The sequence below is a fragment of the Fukomys damarensis genome, unplaced genomic scaffold (genome assembly GCF_012274545.1).
Source record: "Fukomys damarensis isolate Sample0158 unplaced genomic scaffold, DMR_v1.0_HiC HiC_scaffold_14, whole genome shotgun sequence".
In the NCBI taxonomy this organism is placed as follows: Eukaryota; Metazoa; Chordata; class Mammalia; order Rodentia; family Bathyergidae; genus Fukomys; species Fukomys damarensis.
Window position 1 is genome coordinate 52,330,677 of NW_022900926.1, and position 8,147 is coordinate 52,338,823.

The 8,147-nt window shown below is 36.1% G+C and overlaps 1 non-coding gene across 1 annotated transcript; it reads left to right on the forward strand.

Annotated features, from left to right (window-relative positions):
* The first annotated feature begins 224 nt into the window (after nt 1–224).
* LOC117286051 lies at nt 225–327 on the forward strand. The gene has a single exon (XR_004517189.1). It is a non-coding gene; the product is annotated as a U6 spliceosomal RNA (small nuclear RNA).
* The last annotated feature ends 7,820 nt before the right edge of the window (nt 328–8,147 follow it).

An 8,147-nucleotide genomic window follows, 5' to 3' on the forward strand; every position in this document is an offset into this window, starting at 1 on the left:
CCTTCTCTATGCTTTCCATAACTAATGGATACTGCATGTACTCCAAGAAATTTTGAGGTATAAAAGGACATCAATAGTTTTAGGAGCATCAATTTCCAAATTCTCAAATTCCATGGATATTTCTTCCTAAACTTGATCTGGCTGAGAAAGTTTCTGAGTCAAGATATCATATCTGTTCTAGCCTACATCTCCTTACCTTTCATAATTACAAAATAACATCATCTTTACTTCAAGAGCACATACAGCAAAACTGAAACAATACGGATAATATTGGCATGGCTCATGAACAAGGACAATATGCAAATTCATGAAATGTTTCATATTTAAACAACAAAAAAGAAATGAAAGGCATGTCTCTCACGCATTCCAAAAGTTATTGTGTTGTATTGCCCTGAGAAAGAAAATTGCATAGAGAAAACAGCGAGATAATTCAAGATATTTGAGTTGATGAAACCATCTTTAATCAACACATCAAAAATCCCTAGTAGACCTTAGAATCTTTCTCTGTCTGAAGCCTTGTTTCATTTTATTGAGCTTTAAGGTGGTAGTGATAGATCCCAGGGACTCAGACAAACTAGACAGGTGTTATTCCACTGAGTTATAGACATGCCCCTTAAATCTATTTCTATTAGTGGTGGGGATTTAGCTCAGTGGCACCATGCCTGCCTTGCAAGCACAAAGTCCTGAGTTCAATCCCCAGCACCAAAAAAATATATATATTAATTCATTAAAAAATCAAAAGCCTATTTCTGTTATAATGAATTGAGGTTTTAGAAATCTGTGTTGATATGTCACAATCTTAAATGTATGATAGAGTCAGGCTGCAGAACTGTTGACAATTTTTGCTCCACAACTTTATCTCTTCACCCTCTAAATTAGTTACCACAAACTGCATTGTCCTTGAAGATAGATTCTTCTGCGAGGAAAACAAAAAATCATTAGTAAATTAGTCCCTTACTTCATTCAGTAATAAACCCAGATAAAACTTCATGAACAGAAACTACAGTGGCACCCATCTATAATCTCAGCTGGACAGCAGGTTGTGGAAGATCACAAGTCCAAGGCCAGCCTGAGCAACTTATTGGAATATCATGTCAAAATGTAGACATATAAAATTAAACTTAAGAGAAAAAAGCATCAGCTGGGTTTGATGACATGTCCTTCTAATTCCCCTGGGAGTATGAGGTAAGAGGACCATGAGATCCAGCTCAGCCTGGGCAACTTAGTGAGACCCTCTCTCAAAATTAAAAAAAAAAAAAAAAAAAAAAAAGGCTTGAGGATGCAGTTCAGTGAAAAGACTTGGGTTCAACCCCCAATGCCACAACACCCCCCCACAAACACACAGAATAAGGAAGATGATAATTATCAGAATGCATATTAATGTATTTATTTTGTTTAAATTTATTTGATTTAAACATTAAAGGAGTCTTTTTTCCTAATGAAAAGTAGTAGCTTATTGGTTTGACAAAAGGTCTGGTTCAGCCAACTTTTTTAGGTATATTTTTACCCCCCCCACAAAAAAAAAAAAAAAAAAAAAACAAACAAGGCTTGAGGATGCAGTTCAGTGAAAAGACTTGGGTTCAACCCCCAATGCCACAACACCCCCCCACAAACACACAGAATAAGGAAGATGATAATTATCAGAATGCATATTAATGTATTTATTTTGTTTAAATTTATTTGATTTAAACATTAAAGGAGTCTTTTTTCCTAATGAAAAGTAGTAGCTTATTGGTTTGACAAAAGGTCTGGTTCAGCCAACTTTTTTAGGTATATTTTCCATAGGTTGAATGAACTTGTGATGGTTAAGCTTAATTGGGTCAACTTGATGGAACACATTTCTGGGTGTGTTTGGTTGGGTCATGGAGGCATGACCTTGGGTACTATGTCTGGTCCCTCATCCCTTCCCCTCTTGCACTGTTCCCCTGCTCTGCTTTCAGCTACCATGAATTAATCATCTTTGCTCTACTCCATCTTTCTAGAATGATATTTATGCCTTGGAGTCTGCTTACCATAGACTGAATCCCCTGAACGTTTAGCCAAATTGAACTTCCCCTACTTTAAGTGGCAGGTTTTGGATATTGTGTTCCACTGAAAGGAAAGCTGACTAATGCGCAACTAAACCTAAGGCTCTACAGATGATTTTCTGAGCTCAAACGTAGCTAATATTTATCAGAAAGCCTTAGTGGAGCCTCTTCAGGAGACCCATCTGTAGTGAAGGTACTTTAATAATTGCACAACAATATTTGCAAGATTAGTTATTTCTACTTTAGTGATTTCAACAACATTGAAGAAGTACCTAACCAATTGTCATTGAGATTATTCAAAATAAAAACGCACTATTTCTAGCACAACATTTGAAAGAAGTTTTAAAAATTAAAGTAATATTGCAACAATACAATCTTCCATTTCCATTAACTACTTAGGGTAATAAATATTTCTTAGTGCTCACCTCATTAAAAAAATGAAATTAATGCTGAACCCCACTTCATCTAATAGTAAGACATTTTAAGTAACAGTTTATCCACAGATATACATAAAATATTACTGTGAAGACTAAATAAATTAACATTAAAAATACTTAGATAGGCACCATCATCAGTGCCAACAAGGAAGCCTGCTTGGGCCCAGTAGGCAGGACTGGGTAGCTGCGCCTTCCCCTGCCTGCACTGCCATCAGCTCCAGCAAGGAAGGTAGCAGTGCAGGTGCCCCTGAACACCCCCATCTCCACCCCACTCTGCTCTCAGATCTCCTGATTGTGCCAGTGCTTGGATCCACTCTGCAGAGGCATAGGTGGTCATAAAGGGTATTTTTCTGAGCTCCTAACTTTGAACATTTTTAAAGAAAGGGCAGAGGGAACAGGTAGTAGAACTGTGGGGAGTTCAATCCTGCAGGAGGTCAGGGAACTCAATTTGGGCCTTGCAGCCCAAAATCAGTCTGAATCTCAAGGGTCTGCCATCAGTTAGCTGAGATCAAAAGACTTAGGCCTGCACATGGCTGTGCACATTGTATATTATGACAGCAGAGATATAGTCTGAAAAAGGCCCTTTAAATTCATTTTTTCTTTCTTTTCCTCATTCCATTCTGCAAATTCTTTCTTTTTCCTGTCCTCTTTCTCCACCTCGGTCTCTTGCTCCACCATATTATCCCTCATCTCCCTTTCTGTTCCTGCTCCTGCCCTAACTCAGATTTCTTCTTTTATCATTTCTTCTTTATGTTCTTTTCTTCTGTCATTTTACCTCACTCAAGGGTCAATAGTTTCAAAGTAAAGTGAGCCCCTATTACTGTTAAGTGGTTATATTCTTGTCCTTAGTCTTGCACTCTGTCTTTCCCTTTTGAATTTAAGTTTCCTAAAGATTGTAAGGTCATACTATGTCCTCTGGCTTCACTTGAAACCTTCTCCAATTCTTTTTCTTATCTACTCCTCTCATCCTAACTCTGTCTAAGCCCCCATCCTAAATGGTAAAGTTGCAATATTGAAGAGCATATTCACTGCAAACATATTTTGGGCAGCTCCTTCATTTTAATTTAATTCACATGGTTTAAAGGTAATAGATTAGTGACTACCACGAATGGTCAATTTGTAAGTTGTGCTTGATCCTACTGTGTTGCTGATTGTATCAATTGGGCTAAAGGATTGTGATTGATTTCATGAGTTGTCTTCTCTGATATTAAGAAAATGAGAATGTCTATGAGTCAGAGACTCAAAAGCTAAAGCGCAACTATATCAGGAAGATTTAAGTAATAACCCAGAAATTAAACCAAGGACAACCCAACATCAAAAATAAAAATGAGAAAACATTTAAGCAAGACAGAAAGACAGACTTCCAGTGCACCAATGGCAAACAGTAGGGTAAATGAGGATGAAAAGTCTGATTGTGAATCAGCAGGACACCCTGAACTCATAGCACAGGAAGTAATAAAACAGATCAATCTGGCTCTGGAAAAATTCAAAACAGAAATAATTTCCCAGATAACCATAGAGATGGTAAGCAAAATGAAAGTCATGATTCAAGACTCTACAACAGAAACTGACAAAAAAAAAAAAATAGATGAGCTCAGGACCATAATAGAAGCCATGAAGGCCCAGCATAAAAAAAGAAATGGAAAAAATGAATACCCAACATAGGAAAGCAATGGAATCCATAAAACAGATTCAAACAGATATTCAGGAGATTAAAAACTCTACTGAAAGTGTTCACAGCAGACTAAAAGAATGCAAAGATAGAATCTAAGATATAGAAGATAGGATTGCACTCAGTGACTGTGAAAAGAGAGGTCTCTTAAAATCAGTAAGGGATCGTGAGAAATTGATCCAACAATTCCAAGATGATGCAAAGAAGAATAACATAAGACTGATAGGAATCCATGAAGTAGCAGTAGAAAATACAAATGACTTAAAATAGCTGTTCACAGAATTAATGACAGAAAATTTCCCAAACAGAGGGGAAGAATTTGACATACTGAGAAGTGAGGCATACAGAACTCCAAAGAGCCATGATTAAAAAAAAAAAAAAAAACCTACACCTAGACATATAATAATCAAGATCCCAGAAACACAACAGAAAAACAAAATACTAAAAGCAGTAAGAGAAAAGAAACAAATTGCATGCAAAGGAAAGCCCATCAGAATCACAGCAGACTTTTCAACACAAACCCTCAGGTCAAGGAGAGCCTGGATTGAGGTATTTTAAGTCCTAAAAGAAAACAACCTCCAACCTGCAAAACTCTTTTTCAAAATGGATGGGGAAATAAGATACTTCCACAACAAAGAACACTTGAAAAACTTCATGCCAAACCAGCACTACAAGCAATTCTAAACAATATCCTAGAAAAATACAATGAAGGTCATAACACCATGAGGACCAATAGACCAAATCAAATAAGAAAGGCCAGAAACTAAAAGGGAGGGAAAAAAAAGTAAAAAGAGTCAACAAAAGGCCAATAACTTGACAATAATAAGTCAGGACATATCAGTTATAACCATCAATGTCAATAGCCTCAACTCACCAATCAAGAGAAATAGACTGGCAGAATGGATTAAGAAGCAAAATCCAACAATATGTTGTATACAGGAAATAAACCTAGTGCAGAAAGAAGCCCATAGACTGAAAGTGAAAGGGTGGAAAACAATTCTCCATGCGACAGGAGCCCAGAAAAAAGCAGGGGCAGCAATCTTATTTGCAGACAAAGCAAATTTCAAACCATAACCTATTAAGAGAGACAAAGGCCACTACATCCTTGGTAAAGGGGACAATTCAAGAGGAAGAGATGACAATGATAAACATATATGCACCAAATATTAATGCCTCCAACTATATAAAACAAATATTAAGTAACATGAAAAACCAAATAACCACTAATACAATTGTAGCAGGGGATCTAAATAACCCACTATCACAAATAGACAGATCATCTAGGCAAAAAATCAGCAACAAAATACTAAAACTGAACTAAGCTTTTGAACATATGGACTTAATAGATGTCTATAGAGTGCTCCACCCCACAAAGTCAGAATATATATTCTTTTCGGCTGCACATGGGTCATTCTCCAAGATAGACCACATACTAGCTTATATAACAGGTTTGAATAAATGCAAAGGAATCAAAGTTCCTGTATATTATCAGACCATAGTGCAATCAAGCCGGAGATCAATAGCATAAGAAACTGTAGGAACTTCACAAACACATGGGAATTGAACAACACTCTCCTGAACAATCAATGGATCACAGAAGAAATTAAAGAAGAAATTAGACAGTTTTTACAAATAAATGAAAATGCCAATAATACATATAGGAATCTATGGGACACAATGAAAGCAGTACTATGTGGAAAATTCATAGCACTGAATGCCCACACTAGGAAAACAGAGCAAGCTCAACACCATAGTTTCCAAAATGTTATTTCTATAGTCTACCACTGCTGTGGTAGCCAGTTCAAATTGTAAATAGCAGACTGCCTTTTTTTTTCCAGATATCTGAAAAGCAAAAAATCTGAGGTTTATGTATGTGATATTAATTATGGGTACAGAATTATTTTTAAGAAAGATTCAAAGAAAGTTGGGGTGTGCAAATTGAAAAAGCACAGCCCTAGCAGAGGAAGATCGAAGACTTCTTGTCCCTGAGATAACATGAAGAATTTCTCTGTCATTTCTACTTCTGCTAAGCAATGTGCTCATAAACAGTACCAATAAGTGTCTTTTTACCACTGGCATTTTTGAGTAGACCCAGCTCTAGCACTGACATGATGATATATAAGTGGTAAGAAGCAGTAGTTTCTGTTCATCATAATGCATTCTGGTAGACTTAAAGTCAATTGCCACTTGACATTCAGAAAATATCCTCCTCCTGGCAAGTGCAATGTTTCTGTCTTAGCTCAGAGTGCCCTAATAAAATGCCATGAATTATATAACTTAAAGAAAAAGGATTTATTTTCTTGCAGTTCTGGAGACTGGAAGTCCAAGGTCAAGGTGCCAACAAGACTACATCCTGGCAGAAAGAGGCAGAAAGAGGGAGAGAACATGCTCCTGTGTCACTTCTTACAAGGGCACTAATTCCATTGTACAAGTCCCACCCCTTATAGTCTCATCTAAAACTAATTAATTCCCCAAGGCCCCATCTCCAAACACCATTGCTTTAGGGGTTAGGGCTTCAACATATGAATTTTAATGGAGGTTGAGAGGGCATAATTCAGTCCATAGCAGCTTCACAATGCTATTTCTGAGTAAGGAATAAAATATTCAGAGGCTGTTTTGTAGGAAAGACACCTGGAAGGCATAATAAAATAAGGAAGGCTTAGCTAAGAGGTATGGGGTACAGGTGAATGGACTTCATGGTGACCTACACACATGTATACACACACACACACACACACACACACACACACACACACAATGATTTCATAGCATGACATCTGAGAAATTTACTCAAATACAAGTCTTGATCCTTAAACTAAAAAGCAATGTAGAATGGAGGTATAATTCAATAGTGGAGTATTTACATGTAAGGAATTCATTCCCAGCATCACAAAAATAAACAAAATGATATACTTAACTTGTTTGCTGATTATTTTAAAGAATAACCTTGGTCTTTTAAAATAATACCACATGAAGATTATATTAAGGAACAAAGTAGAACTCATTTATCAAGTATTCGTTCACATCTTTCTGCTTTACCTTTGGGCCTGAAATTTTGAACTTACAAAGAAAACAAACAATCAAAAACTGGAAATTACTCCCTTGGTTCTCTGGTTCTATTGTAATGACTGTCCTTGGGGCGATGACGGCATAACATCTAGTAGTTTTATTGGGGCAAGGCTAAGGGAATGAAATAATATGGGAGAGGAGCACATATATTAACATCTGGTTCAATGTCAAAGGTAGCCTAACAATTAGTGAAGCATTATTATTATTAAAATAATATTGAGAGCAATACAAGAAACAAGATTTAGCAACCAATGTAAATAATTCTTAAACGAATCATGAAATTGTTTGTCCTAGATTCCTTCAGGTTTCCCCCAACCTTACTTCAGTTTTCTCCTATGAAAAATCCATTAACACATTTTATCTGTAAGGTGAAATTTTCATCATTTGATTGCTGTGAAAAGCAGTGGTTTTCTTTCGACAAGGTGACATTTTGCCCCTAATCAAGTAAGAGGACAGCAACATAAGGAGCTTGTTATCTTGGTGTTGAAAATTGGAGCCTGTGCATCTCTGACAAGGAAAGTATCTGCAGCCATTGATCTCAGGAGAGATTTAGAGATGGAAGTTAGTATTTTCTTGCTAACTTCTCCTGCACCATAATGATATGAATTAATTATAAACAATGCAAAGGTTTTTGTGAATGAAAATTATCTATATATACAAAGAGATAGAAGAAAGTAAATTTAGCTGCTTTTGAAGATAGAAAGTTTTTCCTAAGAAGGGGTAATACTAAATTTTTCTTTCATCATTTTCTGTATTCTTGTTATTGCTAATCAACTATATTATGAGGAATATGTAACTTCATTGTATTCCCATTAATATTTTTTAAATTAATATTATATTTTTCCATGTTACTTCACAGCTGTTTTCTTGTCTGCTAAGAATGGTTCTTATCATAAAGCTGAAATCAATAGACATTTATTGACTAATATATATATATATAGG